Source organism: Schistocerca americana, chromosome 4, assembly GCF_021461395.2.
Source record: "Schistocerca americana isolate TAMUIC-IGC-003095 chromosome 4, iqSchAmer2.1, whole genome shotgun sequence".
In the NCBI taxonomy this organism is placed as follows: Eukaryota; Metazoa; Arthropoda; class Insecta; order Orthoptera; family Acrididae; genus Schistocerca; species Schistocerca americana.
The window spans coordinates 554,219,241-554,238,960 of NC_060122.1; the positions used below are offsets into that span (position 1 = coordinate 554,219,241).

Consider the following 19,720-nt stretch of genomic DNA (forward strand, 5'->3'; position numbering starts at 1 on the left):
TGGATAACACAAGAGATATCAAATTTAATTGATGGAAGGAGAAAATATAAACATGCACCAAATGAAGCAGTGAAAGGGACTACAAACAGCTAAAAAAATGAGATTGACAGGAGATGTAAAATGGCTAAAAAGGAGAGCCTACAGGATTTAGAAGCTTATTTCATTAGGGTAAAGATAGATACCACCTACAAGAAAATTAAAGAGTCCTTTGAGGAAAAGAGAAGCTGCTGTATGAATATGAAGAGCTCAAATGGGAAACGAGTACCTACTAACAAAAGAAGAGAAAGCTGAAAGGAATATATAGTGTGTCTATACAAGGAAGATTAACTTGAAGGCAATATTATAGAAAGGTAAGTGGACATAGATGAAGATGGGATGGAAGGTAATATACTGCGATAAGAATTTTAACAGAGCTCTGAAAGATCTAAGTCAAAACAAGGCCCTGAGAGTAAATGATATTCCGTCGGAACTACTGACAGCCTTGGGAACTTATCCATCTGGTGTGCACCATGTATGAGACAGGCAAAATACCCTGAGACTTTATGAAGAATGTAATATTTCCAATTCCAAAGAAAGCAGTTGCTGACATGTGTGAAAACTACCGAACTATCAGTTTAATAAGTCATGGTTGCAAAATATTAACACGAATTCTTTACAGAAGAAAGGAAAAACTGATAGAATCCAACCCTGGGCGAGATCAGTTTACACAGATGTGCAGATATAATCTTGAATCACTTATACATTTTATAACTTTGGCCTTCTATACTGGAATCATTCTTATCTGGCCAAAAAATTAAAAAGTGAAAGTACTTAATAAACAAGGAAACCGTGAAATGGTGGTGAATTACAGACTAGTTTCTGTATTATCAGACTTTCAAACTATTTTATAAAATACTTTCGGGTTACTTACTAACAGAATTTTAGGTGGCAGCTCCATCACCTATGGTATGGTCAACAAAAGATGATTCCTGGCAGCCTGACTTTCACAGGTCTACCTCATCCAGTCACATAATGCAACACTGTATACATTTCTATGACAATGACTCAATGTTGTCATGACTCTATAGATGACTGTCAGTTTTCCCTGTACCTGTTTGCACTTTAAAGTTGAAACCTGGTAACATCATTGCCAACTGTCTGAGATCTTCTTTCGCTGACTCTACTACATCTACACCAGCTACATGCCAGTACCGGTATCTTCTAACAGGGTAATTATAACATTGCAAAAATCAAGTAGAAAAGTGGTTAAGAATAAAAGGACTGAGAAAATTTTGAAAATTGTCACATTGAATGTTAGAGGAATGAGCACTGAAGAACAACAACTATGAAGGAATTAATCAGTACAGAAATTGATATAGCTGTAATATCAGAAACAAAGAAGAATCTACAAAGCTCTAAAGAAATTAAAGGCTACAACAGGGCATTCCAAAGAGCATTTTACAACTTAAGTGTCATAGAACTTAACTTGTAATCAACTTAGAGAAAAAAGATTTTTTTCAGATTTTTTAGTCATGTTCTATATGCATTCCCCTTGTGGTAAGTACACTGTCTAATCAATATACCAGCTTGGTTGAGTCATCTAAAAACATATTGTGCTTTAGAATTTGTTTATCCCTGTCTACACATGCAATAATGTCCTGGTACATGCAGTATCTTTTGGCTTGTCACCCAATTTGATTTCCTTTAACAGTTGTAAGCTGTACAGAAAGAGTTGAAGATGCTTTTGGAGTACTCAATGCACTATCATACAATGTGTTCACAATTCTTTCGATGCCTTATCAACAGGTTTTGTGGTGAACATAGGAAAACCTGTCAAACTCTCTCTGTATCTTCATCACTTCTCCTTGGCCTTCCTGCATGGTGTTTAACATCCACACTCCCTGTCCCTATGCCATTTTCTGATGGTGGCTGAGAGATTGGTGGTTCACTGTATCGCCTTCTGAAATTTGGGTGAACTTGGGTGTCTCACTTCATTTCAATAAACCAAGCCACAGACTGTGCGTTTTTCTCTGCAGATTCCAGTCTTCAATTCTTTTATGGTGCTCCTACCACCCAAAAACATGAAAGAAAAAAACTGTTTCCTGTTATGTTGCTCTTGTCATTTGGAAAGGCAAACATTTATTCATTACCTTACATAAAAAAAACTTCTTGAATTGGTGCATCAACAGACATTACCTTTTATTTCTCCAAGTTGAGTTATATGACAATAAAGCTGTAACGTACCTTCTGGAATACCTTGCATTATTATACAGGGTGTTACAAAAAGGTACAGCCAAACTATCAGGAAACATTCCTCGCACACAAATAAAGGAAAGATGTTATGTGGACATGTGTCTGGAAACGCTTAATTTCCATGTTAGAGCTCATTTTAGTTTTGTCAGTATGTACTGTACTTCCTCGATTCACCACCAGTTGGCCCAATTGAAGGAAGGTAATGTTGACTTCGGGGCTTGTGTTGACATGCGACTCATTGCTCTACAGTACTAGCATCAAGCACATCAGTACGTAGCGTCAACAGGTTAGTGTTCATCACGAACGTGGTTTTGCAGTCAGTGCAATGTTTACAAATGCGGAGTTGGCAGATGCCCATTTGATGTATGGATTAGCATGGGGCAATAGCCGTGGCGCGGTACAATTGTATCAAGACAGATTTCCAGAATGAAGGTGTCCCAACAGGAAGACGTTCGAAGCAATTGATCGGCGTCTTAGGGAGCACGGAACATTCCAGCCTATGACTCGCAACTGGGGAAGACCTAGAACGATGAGGATACGTGCAATGGACGAGGCAATTCTTCGTGCAGTTGACGATAACCCTAATTTCAGCGTCAGAGAAGTTGCTGCTGTACAAGGTAACGTTGACCACGTCACTGTATGGAGAGTGCTACAGGAGAACCAGTTGTTTCCGTACCATGTACAGCGTGTGCAGGCACTATCAGCAGCTGATTGGCCTCCACGGGTACACTTCTGCGAATGGTTCATCCAACAATATGTCAATCCTCATTTCAGTGCAAATGTTTTCTTTACAGATGAGGCTTCATTCCAACGTGATCAAATTGTAAATTTTCACAATCAACATGTGTGTGCTGACGAGAATCCGCACGCAATTGTGCAATCACGTCATCAACACAAATTTTATGTGAACGTTTGGGCAGGCATTGTTGGTGATGTCTTGATTGGGCCCCACGTTCTTCCACCTACGCTCAATGGAGCACGTTATCATGATTTCATCGTGGCAGTCTGGTCCCTTTAATCCCACAAACCAACCAACCATGATTTCATACGTGATACTCTACCTCTGCTGCTAGAACATGTGCCTTTACAAGTACGACACAACATGTGGTTCATGCACGATGGAACTCCTGCACATTTCAGTCGAAGTGTTCGTATGCTTCTCAACAACGGATTCGGTGACCGATGGATTGGTAGAGGCAGACCAATTCCATGGCCTCCACGCTCTCCTGACCTCAACCCTCTTGACTCGTTTATGGGGGCATTTGAAAGCTCTTGTCTACGCAACCCCGGTACCAAATGTAGAGACTCTTCGTGCTCGTATTGTGGACGGCTGTGATACAACCGCCATTCTCCAGGGCTGCATCAGCGCATCAGGGATTCCATGCGATGGAGGGTGGATGCATGTATCCTTGCTAACGGAGGACATTTTGAACATTTCCTGTAACAAAGTGTTTGAAGTCATGCTGGTACGTTCTGTTGCTGTGTGTTTCCATTCCATGATTAATGTGATTTGAAGAGAAGTACTAAAATGAGCTCTAACATGGAAAGTAAGCGTTTCCGGACACATGTCCACATAACATTTTTTTTTTTCTTTGTGTGTGAGGCATGTTTCCTGAAAGTTTGGCCGCACCTTTTTGTAACACCCTGTATACAGTGGAGTAAGTACAACTGAATGGACAAGAGTTGGAGTTACTGTTATGATCAGAAGTACACATAGAATATGTGAAGTTTGGGTCTGGCCATGGGTCATGCACAGATAGCCAAAGTAGTTAAGGCAACCGCTTGTGTAAAGCGGAAAGTCTGGGTTTGAGTTTCAGTCCAGCACAGATTTTCATTGTCATCATTCCCTTATACAGCTGATGGTTGTTCATATTTGCAACTATGAATACATTTCATGTAAGCCATAGAAAATGGTTGCAATCATACACATTCATAAATGAAAGACTGGTACATATAAGATTATAAATATTGAGAAAGCTGGTGAATGTAATTGCTGTCTATTCTCCAGGCGAGGGGAAAAGAGAGGAAATGCATGCAGCCTTCTAGTGCATGCAGACAACAATTAATGGTGTATCTAAAGCAGAATATTTAATAACTGCTGAGAATTTCAATGAAAGTATAGGGAAATCTATCTTAAAGGGAGGTTAGTTAAAAGATTTTTCTTCCTTCAACAACTGAAGAACAACAAATAGTTTCTTTTCCCATAAAGATGTTAATAAATTTACATGGAGTGCTAGGGGCACTAGATCTATAACAGACTGTGTTCTTACAAATGAGAATGTCACTCCATCAATAGAAGATACCAGTCTCTACAGAGGATCGATGTTAGTACTGATCATTTTCTGGTAATATCAAAACTAAGTAACCCACTGTTGAGCAATAAAAGCATTAACAAAAAACAAACACAAGAAGAATTTTGCAGAATACATTTTCTACAAGGTCTAAGCATAAGATTGTTATACAGAAAATGGTTAGATGAAATACTAAAAGATGTGCAAGAAAAACAGAATGTTAATGAAGAGTGAAGAAAAATTGTATGACTAATACAAGTAGATGCTGATGAACCTTAAGAGACTTCCAATTTGGAACACAGAACTATTCAGTATCATAACATGTAAGAATATCTGCAACCAAAGAGATAAGAAGACTATATCAAACAGAAACAGCATACAGCAGTGGTTAGAAAAAGAGACAATGAAAATAAAACAACAAACCCGGAAGAGTTTCTGAGTGAAATGGACAACAAACTAAAGTGTATAAGATGTTGCAGCAACTTAATAAAAAAGAAAAACATATGATTCAAATTAACCCCATTTCAGAAAATGAATGTCTGGATTATTTCCAGAGTATATGGACAGGTGTTGAGGGAAATGTGAAAACTGCAGTTAGTGATGAATATGCCACTCTTATCTCAATGGAAGAACTGAAAACTGTGCTACAGTCGTCTAAAAATAGAAAATCCTCAGGGGAAGACAGTCAATATTGAATCATTTAAATATGCTTTGACATCGTTGCTCAAAGTTATTAAACTTTGTAAATTCTTTGGAAATACAGTAACATATCAGAAGATTCCCAAATTGCAGTTGTTATCCCATTATTTAAAAGAGAGAACCATAGAATGTGTGACAATTATTGAGATACTAATCTTTTGAGTTTTGGATACAAGATATATGTGAAACTAATAAAAAATAGACACTTTCTGAAATGTTTCTTACAGGAGAACAGAATAGGGTTCAAATGGCAGATCTTGCTTAGACCGTGTTTTCCAGTCTGCTAAGTAATTGAAAAACACAGAGGATACAATCGTCCCACATATATTGTTTTATTGACAGTGAAAAGCTTGTGATACAGTTAACAGAGTTAAAGTGTGGGAAAATTTAGAACAAAATGGTATGCCTTAGCAACCAATAATTTTAATTCAAAGTATGTACATCACAGTAAAATCAAAGTACAAAAGGAAGGCTGTTTGCAAGAACCACCTCTTTAAGGAGTGATACAAGGGTGTCCTGTATCACCTACATTATTTATTATGTACATAAACAATATCATAGAGACATATCAGAATAAATAAGTACATCATTATATGCTTCATAATAAAGTTATAAATGCACTCCTGTTTGTAGGTGATCAAATTATCGTGGCAGACTCTGAAGTTAAATTATAGAGAGCAATTTGGTCCTTGCACAGGGTAGTGAATGACTATAATATGACAATATCTAAAGGTAAAACTAAGATAATGGCAATCCACGGCAAGGAGCAAAAATAATAATCAAAGACACACTGCTACAATAAATAAATAATTTGTTACCTGTGAGGTCTTATATATTACATCCAGTGATGAAGAACACAAAGTGCAAAAATTTCAACAGGTAGCAGGTACTATAAATCACTCTTTCCTCAAAAAATTGGGAGAGAGTCAGTACTAAAATTTTAAAGTATGATGGCAGTACCAGGTCTAATGTAAGGGGTCGAAGCTTGGACTCTACCAATCAACAGAAGAGCACAGATGAGACTCCTAAGATCACTAGGTCGTTATAAATTCATAGATTGGGTAAAGAACAGTGAAATCAGACTGAACTGGAGTTCAAAGGCATACGTCAGAAAATAGAAGAGTACAGAAATAAATGGCGTAAGTGCATTAAAAGGATATTGCATGCATGAGTATCTGAATTAAAATACAAATATACACCTCAAGGAAAGAGATATGTTGGATGCCCTAAGAAGAGATGGAAAAATCAGCTGCCTTCTACTTGAAATAGGAACAGGTAATGATATCTAAACCAAAATTGGATATAATGATGATTTTGAATAAGTCAATCAATTACTGACAATCTGGCAGCAAAGCTGTAATGCACATAAGCACATCAGATAAAATAATGAAGCCACTGAGAACCATAAGAGCCCAAAGCATACATTTGTGCATTTCTAGATTGTAGTGTGCATACATGCTCCTGACATCTGTGGATCTTATGGTGAACTAGCTTTATCAGTGCTGTACTCCCACACTGTATATATGAAAATTTGTGAAAAAATATCTGTTTTCATATGGGCCCAAAGCACAAACTTTCATTGCCATAGGAGTACTCACATGCTATACTGAGGCCCATTCCTTTATAAAAACTGGACGCTCTTGAAAGGATGTCCCACCATAATCTCACATTCCATGGCTTCAGCATACCACTCTGTAAAGTGGATGCTGAGGATTTCAGAATAACTTAAGAAGGTTACCAACCCGAGCAGCTAACCAAAAGTTGATGTTCGTGGTAACAGTGTACATTTCAGAAATTTTACAGTGATGAGGTTTTCAATAGGTTGCCATAAACTATTGTTTAAAGTAACATTCTTAATTGGAGTCATGGGAGGCCACCATTTTCTTCAGATTACATTGAGGGAGACCACAATTTGTTATATCCCCACAATCTGTAGATGCCTTGAAAAATTTAATCCCAAAATACATTGGTGGAAGGCAAATATCTACCTTGAAACAGAAGGATTTAACAAAACTACTAGCTTTCATGCCTGAAGTTTTACCTGAATCTCAAGCCAGAGAAAACAATGATAATGAGGTCCATGAAGTGTTGGGATAGGTCATAATTGTGTGTGTTACATTTAGCATCTGTTCTTTATATTCTGATTCCAGTTTCAGTTTGATTACAAACTACACAACAATCAAAAATACTTATTGCAATTAGGCTATCTATGAAAAATGTGGATTAACATTAATAATAATAATAATCCTACATATTAATTAAAATTTCATAGCATAAAATGGGTACTGTTATAACCTTTAATCCTATTAAATTGCGTGGATATACAACGTAGAGCAATAGCGACTGACATGCTTCCAACTCCGAATCTGTCACTCCACTGCCGTGCCGTGACCTGCGGCCGGCGCCGTTCATAGCCAGGTGGCGCTCCCGCGCTCGGCCGAGTTGCGGAGCGCCTCTATCGCCGTGTTCGCGTACTGACGTAGCGGCACTTTTAAATCTCGTGGCACTGTCACAACACTTTTCCCCCCTTGAAAAAAAAAAAAACACTCACTTCCTTGGAGACACGGACAGTGCGGAGACATCCATGGCCTCTTGGGTGGCCCCGAGAAGATCCCGCGGAGAAACACGAGAGTATGGTCGAAAATGTCCAGGACGGTAGCTTGCGCGTGGAACGCGCCTCCTGGATGAGATGATGGGGGAAAACTCTGGAGCAGCATCCATAGGTGTCGTGGACCTGGGGGTGTGCCCCAGCGAGATGGGTCCCGGAGAAGGCGGCGTCGCGACTGGGGCCGGTTCCGGCGTACTCGGAAGCGGTAGCGATGTCGGCTGCAGCAACACGCCCGGAAGATCGGCAGCAGCGACAGGACTGGCTTCTCGGGCTGGTGGAGACGAAAGAAGGAGTGGTGGCACCGGCATGGCCACCACTCGTGGGCGCATCTGGTCGTAATGGCGAACAACCATGCCGTTGTCTGTACGTATTTCACAAAGGCCGCGAAGAGCCTGGACCACCCCTGGAATCCATTTAGGGCGAGATCCATACCCCCGTGCCCACACGTCGGCGCCCACCGGGTATTTTCCCGCACTAGGGGACACAGTACAAGGCCTGACAGGGTGAAGCAGGTGCAGTAGAGTGCGCGGTTGTCGGCCATGCAAGAGTTCAGCAGGGCTGCGATCACCCAAAGGCGTGAAGCGATAAGAACTCAGAAATTGCAACAGAACGTCATCTGTGGAAAAATCACTAAGGAGTTTTTTCATCTGGCTTTTGAAAGTGTGGGCAAGGTGCTCGACCTCCCCATTCGATTGCGGATGGAAGGGCGGTGCTATAACATGATGAATCCCTTGTCCAGTACAAAAATCACGGAAGGCCTGCGAAGAGAACTGAGGGCCATTGTCCGTGACAATTGTGGATGGAATACCTTCTAGTGCAAAGATTTTGGACAAAGCCAGTGTCGTCGCCGCAGTGGTGGGCGACGGACATGGAACAACAAACGGAAACTTCGAGAAGGCGTCAATCAACAGTAGCCAATAAGTGCCCAGGAAGGGGCCGGCAAAGTCAGCATACACCCGTTCCCACGGCTGCGCCGGATCAGGCCACGGAGAGGGCATAGTATGAGGTGCAGCCAGTTGTTGAGCACACTGACCACATGCAGCGACCATGTGGGCAATGTCCGAATCAATACCGGGCCAATAAACGTGCCTGCGGGCCAGGGACTTTGTCCGAGAAATCCCCCAATGGCCTTCATGCAATAGTTTGAGAACATCTTTGCGAAGAGAGGCTGGCACCACGACCCGTGGAGATGCGCCATCTGTGGCCAGAAGAACAACACCCTCACGAACAGACAGACGAAGGCGCAAGGCATGGTAGTTGCGAAGGGGATCCGATGCCCGGGCCTTGGTCCTGTCCGGCCAACCCCGTTGAACAAAACCGATCACCTGACGCAGGACCGGGTCCCGCGCAGTAGCCAACGCGACCTGCGAACCTGTAAGTGGAAAACCCTCCACCGCACGATGTTCTTCCTCATCAATGTGGAAACAGAGTAGTTCATCTCGATCGAAAACCGGGTCGGGGCCCATCGGCAAACGCGACAGCGCGTCAGCGTTGGCGTGCTGGGCCGTGGGGCAATAGTGAATCTCATAGTGAAAACGAGACAAGTATAAGGCCCAACGTTGCAGGCGGTGAGCTGCCTTATCTGGAAGCGACGCCGAGGGGCTGAACAGAGAGACCAGCGGCTTGTGGTCGGTGATGAGGTGAAACTTAGAACCATACAAAAAAACGCTGAACTTTTTTAGAGCATAAATGATAGCGAGCGCCTCCTTTTCGATTTGAGAGTAACGCCGTTGGGCATCTTTGAGGGTCTTGGAAGCATAGGCGATGGGTCGTTGCGACCCATCCTCATACCGATGGGCGAGAACAGCCCCTAGGCCATACTGTGACACGTCAGTCGCCAGAACCAAGTGCTGACCCGGACGGAATGTGGCAAGACAAGGCCCTGACTGCAAATGAGCCTTCAGGCGGACAAAAGTCTGCTCACACTCGTCGGACCAGCAGAAAGGAACGTTTTTGTGTAACAGCTGATGCAGAGGATGAGCCACCGCCGCCGCGGAGGGAATGAATTTGTGATAATAAGCAATCTTGCCTAGAAACACCTGAAGTTCTTTGACCGTAGACGGCCGGGGTAGAGCGGTAATGGCCACAACGTGCTGTCATGGAGGACGTATACCCTCACGGGACAAGTGGAAACCAAGATAAACAATGGAGGGTTGGAAGAACTGTGACTTGTCCAGATTGCACTTCAACCCATCCGAATGCAGAACCCGAAACAGCGAACGCAAATTGCGAAGGTGCTCCTCAGTGGAGGCCCCCATGACAACAATGTCATCCAGGTAGTTGATGCAGCCGGGAACGGAAGCCGTGAGCTGTTCCAAAAACCGCTGAAAAATGGCCGGCACGCTAGCGACGCCAAATGGTAACCGCTGGTACTGATACAACCCACAAGTAGTGTTGATGACGAGAAATTCCTTGGAAGAAGCATCCAACGGCAACTGATGGTACGTCTCCGATAAGTCAAGTTTGGAAAAGAACTGGCCCCCAGCGAGCTTGGTAAATAACTCCTCAGGACGGGGAAGAGGATAAGTGTCAATGAGGCTCTGAGCATTGACAGTGGCTTTAAAATGACCACACAATTGCAGACTCCCGTTTGGTTTAGAAACCACCACGATTGCCAATGGCCATTCGCTGGAGGTAACAGGAAGGAGAATCCCTAAAGCTGTTAACCTGTCTATCTCAGCCTTGACAGGTGCACGCAACGCCATCGGAATAGGGCGTGCCCGGAAAAACTTAGGGCGAGCCGTAGGCTTAAGAATAATGTGGGCTTCAAAATCCTTAGCACGACCCAGACCAGCAGAGAACACGGACGAGAATTCAGAACACAATCCATCCAGCTGTTGATACGGAATATCCTCAGATATGAGGTGCACATCATCATCAATGGAGAACCCGAACAACTGGAAAGCATCATAACCGAACAGGTTTTCAGTGCCAGCATGATCCACCACATAAAACGTGAGGGGCCGAACAACAGACTTGTAGGCAGTGGAAGCATCAAACTGGCCAACGATAGGAATTTTCTGCTTCTTATAAGTTCTCAGATTTCGCGTAACTGGAGACAAGGGAGAGGAGCCCAACTCCAAATATGTGCGAGAATTAATGAGAGTTACTGCAGAGCCAGTGTCCACTTGCATCCGAATGTCTTTATCCAGAACACGAACAGTAACAAACAACTGATTTGTTTGAGAAAGCACACAGTTAACGTCCATGTCCGATGCCTCGTCCTCGTCGACAGGAACTTTAGGGGACTGACACACACAAGCAATGTGGCCTTTTTTCCTACATGAATTACATGTGGCCCAACGTTTTGGACACGCGGCCCTGTCATGCTGTACGAAACAACGTGGACAGGAAGGAAGTGCGGAACGAACCTGCTTCTGTGGTTGCTGTTTTCGCTGCGAGTGTGGCGGCCCAACGCGACGTTGTTGACGCGAGTGAACCGCCGCCACATCATCGTTCCCCTGTGAAACAGGCAAATTGTCCATGTCGAAAGTGTTATGTACAGTGCCTACATCACACCACGCGTCTATTTGTGCACCAGCAGCGTGAGACACGCGATGCTTAGAACTTCCGACAACGACGGGTTTGGCAGTTGTAAGGCACGTTGCCGAACTTCTTTATCAGGAGCAAGCCAGAGAATAGCATCCCTAACCATTGAATCAGCATAAGACTCATGATGAGTGTCCGTGACAAACTGACATTTCCTACTCAGACCGTGTAGTCCCGCCACCCAAGCCCGGTAGGATTTATGGGGCTGTTTACGACACCGGTAGAACGACACGCGGGCAGCAACGACATGGGTATTTTTTCGGTAATAGTTAGACAATAAGTCACACATTTCTTGGAAGGACAGAGAGGCTGGTTCCCGCAGAGGGGCTAACTGAGATAGCAGCTGATAGATCCGTGGGGAAATCCAAGATAGAAATAACGACTTACACATAGGAGCGCCGACAATGCCGAAAGCCAAGAAGTGTTGCCCCAAATGCTTCTCATAATCCTCCCAGTCTTCAGCGGCCTCGTCGTAAGGAGGGAATGGAGGCGGAGAAGAGGAAGACAGACGATGAGTAAGCGACGTCGACAACGCCTGAATAGCAGCCATCAGCTGTGTTTGTTTCGCCTGAATAGCAGCCGTCAGCTGTGTTTGTTGGTCAATGAGCGCTTGCAGAAGCTGTTCCATGTCTGCCCCGACACGAACACACAATTCCGCAATGCAGGAAAAAAAATATCCGACCTCGTCGCCAAAAAGTGTTATAACCTTTAATCCTATTAAATTGCGTGGATATACAACGTAGAGCAATAGCGACTGACATGCTTCCAACTCTGAATCTGTCACTCCACTGCCGTGCCGTGACCTGCGGCCGGCGCCGTTCATAGCCAAGTGGCGCTCCCACGCTCGGCTGAGCTGCGGAGCGCTTCTATCGCTGTGTTCGCGTACTGACGTAGCGGCACTTTTAAATCTCGTGGCACTGTCACAACAGGTACATTATTGTTTATAGGAAATACAGTACAAGAAAGAGACACACAACATTCACACACACAAGCAGGCACACCTCATGCACACTCCAGCACCTCTGGTTCAAGATTTACAGGACCATAAAAAAAATATAAATCATACTCTATCAACTTCTTCCAATGAGGGTATCATCACAGCTGACAATATCAGCAACCTTAGATAATTAATTTGTGTTCTGTGATCACCATCGTAATGGGTATCATTCAGTATGTGAAATGAGTCCAGGTGCTCACTGGAAAATATGAGTGCATCACAGAAGGTACTTCCAATTGTACCAGTTACAGGGCTTCTTCCCATTCCACTTGCATATGGTGTACAGGAAGAATGTTTAAATGCCTCTGTGTACTCTTTAATTAATGTAATCGCAGTAAACATGAAAAGTGACAAGGGGGAAATTAGCTACTGTTGTTTTCAACCGACGTTTTTATCAAAACAAGACAACACACAGGAAGGAAACGCTGGCTATACACAAGAACAGGAAGTACTTCAAAAGGTAAGCACAATTTTTGACTGTGGAGTAATCAGTTGTTGTTTACGATCAATGTGTTTATTAAAACAAGCAAATATGCAGGAAGAAAACGTCGTAGAAACTCTAGATCAGGATCTACTGCAAGCTAAAGAGTATACAAACAACCTAGAAAAATCGATCAGGGAACTAAAACAAAAACAAAAAGTGGAAACTGAGTCATTTGCTAGTCCTATAATAAGCTGGCGTGTGAAACAAGGGGTAAATTGGGATCGTGAACAAAAACAAAAAGTGGAAATCGAGCAGAGTACTAGGCATAAAATAACCTGGCGTGTGAAACAGTGCAAAAATCATCACGATCTGAAAACAATGAATAAAGTTGAGCTTCCTGACACCCGTGAAGACTCGATCAAACAGGGAACTAAAAGTAAGGATCATATGTATGAGACAAGTGAGAATAATAGAAATAAATATGACTTGCCAGACACTAGTGAAGATACGAACAAACAGGGAAACAAGAGAAAGGAACATACATCTAAGACAAGTGGGAGAAATAAAAAGAGTGACGTATACATCTTCTCAGACAGCCATGGAAGAGGCTTAGCAGAAAAAATGGCCAATATGCAAAACAAACTAAAAGTAAGCGGAATCACCAAGCCAGGTGTGCCATTAAGTGAAGTGTTGAAATCCTGGGAAACATCCGTAACAAAAGGTGTGAAATGTGTCATTATAGGTGGAGGAAATGACATTTATAGAGATGAAAGTATCAATGCAAGAAGAGTACTGAGGGAAACTCTAGGGAAAGCTACTCATTCTGAAGTATATGTGCTAAGCATTCCTCAAAGACACGATTTGATGGTCGAGTCCTGCATAAATAAAGAAATTACCAGAACAAATAGGATACTTAGGAAGATATGTAGCAGCTTCCCAAATGTGACTTTCATAAATGCAACAAGCTCACAAAGAGAGCATTTCACAAGGCATGGTTTACATAGAAACAACCGCGGAAAAACTATTCTGTGCAAAGAAATTTTGAAAAAATTTGACAAACTACAAGGGCAAACACAGACACCCATAATACTACCAATGAAGGAAGAGGCGGGAAAGTCTCCACTGTGCCATATAAAAGAAAAAGAAACAACCTCATCACCAACAGAAGCAGACCCACAAACCTCACAGTGCCCGATAGAGGAAAAAGAAGCAACATCATCACCAACAGAAGAGGACCCACCACCCCCACCCCCAAAAGAGGAACAGATAATGCAAACAACAGGAAAAGAAGTAAGATAATATATGGGGGGGGGGGGGGGAGAAAGAAAAAAGAAACCTATCAGGGACCAGGACTTCCTATATAATGAAGCCGGAAACCGGCCATCCTACAAGAGGGTGTCACCAAAGAAAACTCAGAATTTTCACTGGCCCAAGACCAGCAATGCCACAATATAGCAGACAATCTGAGAAGCACACCGGTACTAGAGTGTCAAAACCATTTGTACCCGGAGACGACAAAACCAGGAGAAAACGAAAGGAGAAAAAACATGAAGATAATGTTATGGAATGTAGAAGAATTGAAAAACACAGCATGCATAGCTCCAACAGACTTTCTCAAAGGTTATGACGAAGCAATATTCACAAAAACTTTTCTCACAGATCATTGGCAACACCCGAAATTCTATAGCATAAATATGCTGGCAAAGCAAGGAGAAAGGGGGCGACCCCAAGGGGGAATAACAGTCCTACTGAAACCGTGGATAACACCAATTATAGCGACAACAGAACTAAATCACTCCATTCTAACAGAAGTAAAACACATCACAATATTAGCAACCTACTTCCAGCCAAGCGAATCGGCCATTGACATAATTGATGAACTGGGCTAACAAATAAGACGGTGCAAGAAAGACATCCCTTTACTTATCACAGGGGATCTAAACTGTCGGTTGGATGTACAGAATCACAAAACAAAATTAGTAATTGAATCACTACAAGAAGAAGGCCTCATCCTGCTAAATGACACAAATGCCCCTATGTACTTCTGCCATAATGGCAAAAGTGCTATTGATATTGCCCTCATAAGAGGAAACATAAAAGGGGACATAAGCCCACTTTGGAATGCAAACCACACACCTATAAGAAAACACATCCCGATGAACATAGCCATACAAAGTGAATGGAAGCCAAGAGAGAACCAAGAGAAGAGACCACTCTCGAGGAGACTGGATCCAAGGAAAGTGGAAGAATACCATAACCAGATAGAACAAATTGAGTCCTTAATCGACAGCTCAAATGTAGAGGAGGCAGTGCTTGAACTGGAGAAACTCTTAAAACAAGCAACTACCCCCTGGAAAGTGAGAAGAGCTAAACTGTGGTTCGATCAAGAGTGTTATCAGCAAAGAAAAGAAGTACTCCAAGCTTTACACCGACTAAAAATGGACACAGATAATCACTCACTACTACAAACATACACTGAGAAAAGAAGATCCTACAAAACACTAACAAGGGAGAAGAGAATGGCACACAGGGAAGAAGAAGGAAGAAGACTAGCTAAAGAAGCCAGGAGAGACCCATTCATTGCAAACCGCCCCTGAAAGCAGGCACAGTGACACTATATAAGCATGGAAGAATGGACAAGACATTTCAAAGACATTCTCAGCAAAGATGGTAGAGAAGGAGCACATGTAGCAAGTCAAGAGCTCACACCACAAGATATGCCAGCCTGGTCCCCACTCACCCCAAATGAGGTCCAAAACATCATTGAATCAACAAAAAGGAAGAAAGCAGTGGGACCGGACATGCTTTACAAGGAATACCTTAAAGACACAGCCCGTCTGCTAGCACCAACCTGGACAAAACTTTATAACAAATGCATCGACACAGCAAAAATCCCAGGCCAGTGGAGAAAATCAATAGTAAGGGTAATGTACAAAGGGAAGGGCGACCCAAAGGACACAAACAAATACAGAGGAATAGCCTTGGAAAACAACCCTTTTAAGGTATTCACAAAACTAATCACAGGAAGGATAAGACACACTTTGGAAGACCACCTCGCAGAAGCTCAATTCGGGTTCAGGGAAAAAAGATCCACTATCACAGCAGTGGAGCTGGTTTTAAAAAACATATGGGAAACCATTGATAAGAAGCAAAAATATTATGCTTATTCATAGACTTCACAAAGGCCTTCGACCTCCTCGATTGATCATTAGTAAAAAGGATGCTCGACGAAACCTTGGGAAGAGACAGTATCTGGACAAGGATCATGAACTCCATAAATGAATGAAACGAGATAAGGATCTCGGACAACCTCAACCTGCCTGAACCAATAAGGCAAACAAACGGAGTACTCCAAGGAGACCCACTAAGCCTGCTCCTGTTCATTCTGGCAGCAAAGGACATTATGAAAATCGCTCAAGACGAAGATGTCGAAGAATATGCCTACACGGATGACATTTTGATAGGCTCAAAAAACTTAAAGAAACTACAGGAGACTATGGAAGACGTGGAAAAATGGTGCACAAAACACAAGTTCGTAATCAACACCAACAAGACGGAAATGATGGTTTTCAGACCAGGCGGGCAAATCCCAAAAATAACAAGAATTGCACTACATGGAAAGCAAATATCTATCACAAAAGATTATAAATATCTAGGGATAACACTCTAGCCATCCGCAAAGTGCTTCACTAAACACACAACAGAGAAAGCGACACAAGCAAAAATAATACCGATACTGGCTTATGGGATAGAAATCATATGGATACACCTAAATAAAGGAACTTAGAAACATTGGAAAGAGTAAAAGCAACCTATATCAAAAGAGCATTAGGGGTAGCAAAAACCACAAGATCAAGATTAGTCTACCTTCTCGCCCGAAAATCTTTCCTCATAGAGGATCTAAGGACAAGGTTCTTACTTCCCAACACATCAGCATCGGAGAACCTACTAAAATCACTACTCAAGAAAAGAGAGGAAGTACCAACGGAATTATATGGATCCGGGGCCATGATTGACCGCACTTGGACAGCAGCAAATTTTGAGATGAGACACGTACTTACAAGACTCGCAGTACACGGATTCCACCACGAAATTTGTGCAAATACAACATACCATGAACCGTCAGATCTTTGCAAGTGTACACTATGTGGACAGTCTTGTGAGATATACTATATAGAAATATGTAACAAGAGGGCCAGATCAATTAGAGACTATGCAATAAATGGTTCAAATGATAATCTGTTATAATACCTGCACTGAATGTAATCTACTACTAAGAATTATGCAGACACTCAATACATCCTTGTAATTCACTCTCAAATGATTGTAATCTAATGCATAACTATAATGGCTATTTTGCTGCAATAAATAGTTTATTATTAATGTAATCTTGTCCTCACAATCCCTGCGGCTGCAATACATAGGGAGTTGTTGTATATTCCTTGATTAATCTTTTAATGCTGTTCCTTGAAATATTGTAAGTAGGTTTTCTCTGTACAGTGTGCATATATGTTCAGAAAAGTGCCAGTTCAGCTCCTTCGGTGTCTGTGACTTGTTCCCATGGACCGAACAAACCTACAACTATTTGTGCTGCCATTCCCTGTGTACATTCAATATCACCTATTAGTCCCACTTACAATAGGTCCCACACACTTGAGCAATACTTTAGTAAGGGGCACATGTGTGGTTTGTAAGCAGTCTCCTGCACAGACAGCATTTTCCTGGTACTCTACAGATGAACCACAGTCTGCCACCTACTTTACCTACAACTGAGCCTATGTGAGCATTCCACTTCACATCCCTAAAAATTGTTACACCCAAGCAATTGTATGAGTTGACCCATTCAAACTGTGGTGTACTGATACTGTAGTCATAAGATACCACTTTTTTCCATTTGGTTAATTGGACATTTTACATTTCTGAACATTTAAAGAAAGTTACCAATCTTTTAAATATTTATGATGTGTAAATGAATATTTCTGCAGCTTTTTTCAGATAGTAATTCATTGTAGATAACTGCATCATCCGTGAAATTTCAGAGGTTACTACTAATACTGTGTGCTATGCCATTAAAATATAATATATTAATTCCCAACCAAGCGTCCCAACACCACTTGAAGTTGCTTCTATATCTATTGATGAGTCCCCATCCAAGATAACATGGTGCATCCTCCCCCAAGAACTCCTCACTCCGGTCACAAATTTTGCTTAATATAAAGTGGGAGGTTGAACACTTCATAAAGAAATTTACATTCTCATAAGTGAAGTATGGAGAAAGGAGCAGATCAAAAAGAGTGAAGTCAGCTACCATTATCCTACTGCACAAAAAGAACAGTAAAAGGATTTGTAGTAATTATGGTCATACTTTTGATAACAGGCATAGCTGTAGTACTGAGTTAAATGCTTTTCAGAAATCAAGCAATATGGCACATCAAATTCTTGTTGGGTTTCCAGCCAGATCAAACAGTCATCTGAGCACAGTATTTCAGCAGTCCACCTGGCCACCATCATCAGGTGAGAAAAGCTACACTGCTCTCACTGATAACTGATTCCAGTCACAAATGACTGCACCTTTATATGCGCTGTTGTACTTCTGATGCTTATAAAGGTGCAGTCATTTGCAAGTTGAATCAGTTATTGGCGAGAGCAGCGTAGCTTTTCTCACCTGACGATGGCGGCCAGATGACTGCTGAAATATTGCGCTCAGATGGCAGTTTGATCCGGCAGGAAACCCGACAAGAATTTGATAGACTAATACACCAGTAAAGTCTACATAGTCACAAGAAATATGGTATTTACCTGACTAACTTCATCCAAGGCTTTCGGCTTGTGATACAAGAAAAGTGTGAGTTGCACTAGAAGCAGCTGTTAATGACATAGACAATTAACTGTCATTAAAATGCTTACTGAAGCTGGATGCAACATGCGAAAAAAGTCGTTTCTTGACAAAAGCAGCTGCTTCCTGAGTTCTATTAAATAGCGACTGTTTTATCTTATTTTTTCCAGCTTCCCGACCACATGACCACACTGATATTTATCAGCAAACATTAGTTTCCTGTGGACCATAAGAAGAGAAGCTTGTTTACCCTGATCTTCTCTACTCTTCACGCATTTAATGGAAATCTCAGTTCTTAAATCCACATAATAAGGTAATTTTTAGGAGGTATTTTTATTTTTATTTTGAATTCAGAGGAACTCATAATATCTTACATGCATATTTGTGATCACTGGCCCTGAAGATCGTGCACCAATCTTACCATGTTCCACTGTAGGTGGGATCTTGTGCACTTTGGATCCAGTTCTCACGGACACCCAGTGGTTGAAGGTATGTCTGCAGTTCATCCTCCCATTACTTCATTGCTCTTCTAACTGGATGAGTTCCATTTGGTTTTTCCATAAGCAAAGTTTTAGCCTGGCATGTGTCTTGCCTCCTAGCAGTGTGCATTGCCAGGCTGTGCATTGCCAAGCTGTGATCTCATTTTCTGCATGATGTTTGGTTGTTTCATCAGGTCATATGGTTCCTGGTTCATTCTACATCTTCAGGTGTTCTCTTTGTGGAATGGAGCAAAGACCTTTCTCATGAGTTTTTATTCAAAGATCTGCAGGTTCTTTTAATCTTTTTCTGTGATGCTTAATTAGGTTTCTGTCACATATAACAACACCGGTACTATAACTATATTACAGGTTTTAAATATGGTCTTAACTGACAGATGTTTTGATGAAATTACCTGCTTCAGACTGAAATAAGTTTAACACCTATTGACAATATGTTGATTAATTTTTATTTTGAGTTGTTATGCCTGTTGAACAAGATGCTAAGGTAAGTTACGTAAAATTTTCTACTCTGGCTATATATTCCAGTCTATAATGGGGAATTATAAGGTGCTTCTCTTGACACATCTATCATTTCAGTCTTCTCC

The 19,720-nt window shown here is 41.9% G+C and overlaps 1 protein-coding gene and 1 long non-coding RNA gene across 4 annotated transcripts in view; one reads left to right on the forward strand and one right to left on the reverse strand.

Annotated features, from left to right (window-relative positions):
- Positions 1-19,720, reverse strand: part of LOC124612353 (UDP-glycosyltransferase UGT5-like) — a 150,137-nt gene that overhangs the window by 96,920 nt on the left and 33,497 nt on the right. The window lies entirely within an intron of this gene.
- The window catches only part of LOC124612354, a 61,741-nt gene that overhangs the window by 11,465 nt on the left and 30,556 nt on the right, over positions 1-19,720 (forward strand). The window contains exons 1-2 of one of the 2 annotated variants that reach the window (XR_006979534.1): positions 12,475-12,836; positions 18,807-18,949. This is a non-coding gene — a long non-coding RNA (uncharacterized LOC124612354). Of the gene's footprint in view, positions 1-12,474; positions 12,837-18,806; positions 18,950-19,720 lie in introns of those variants that run through there. The other variant, XR_006979533.1, reaches the window with a different exon arrangement.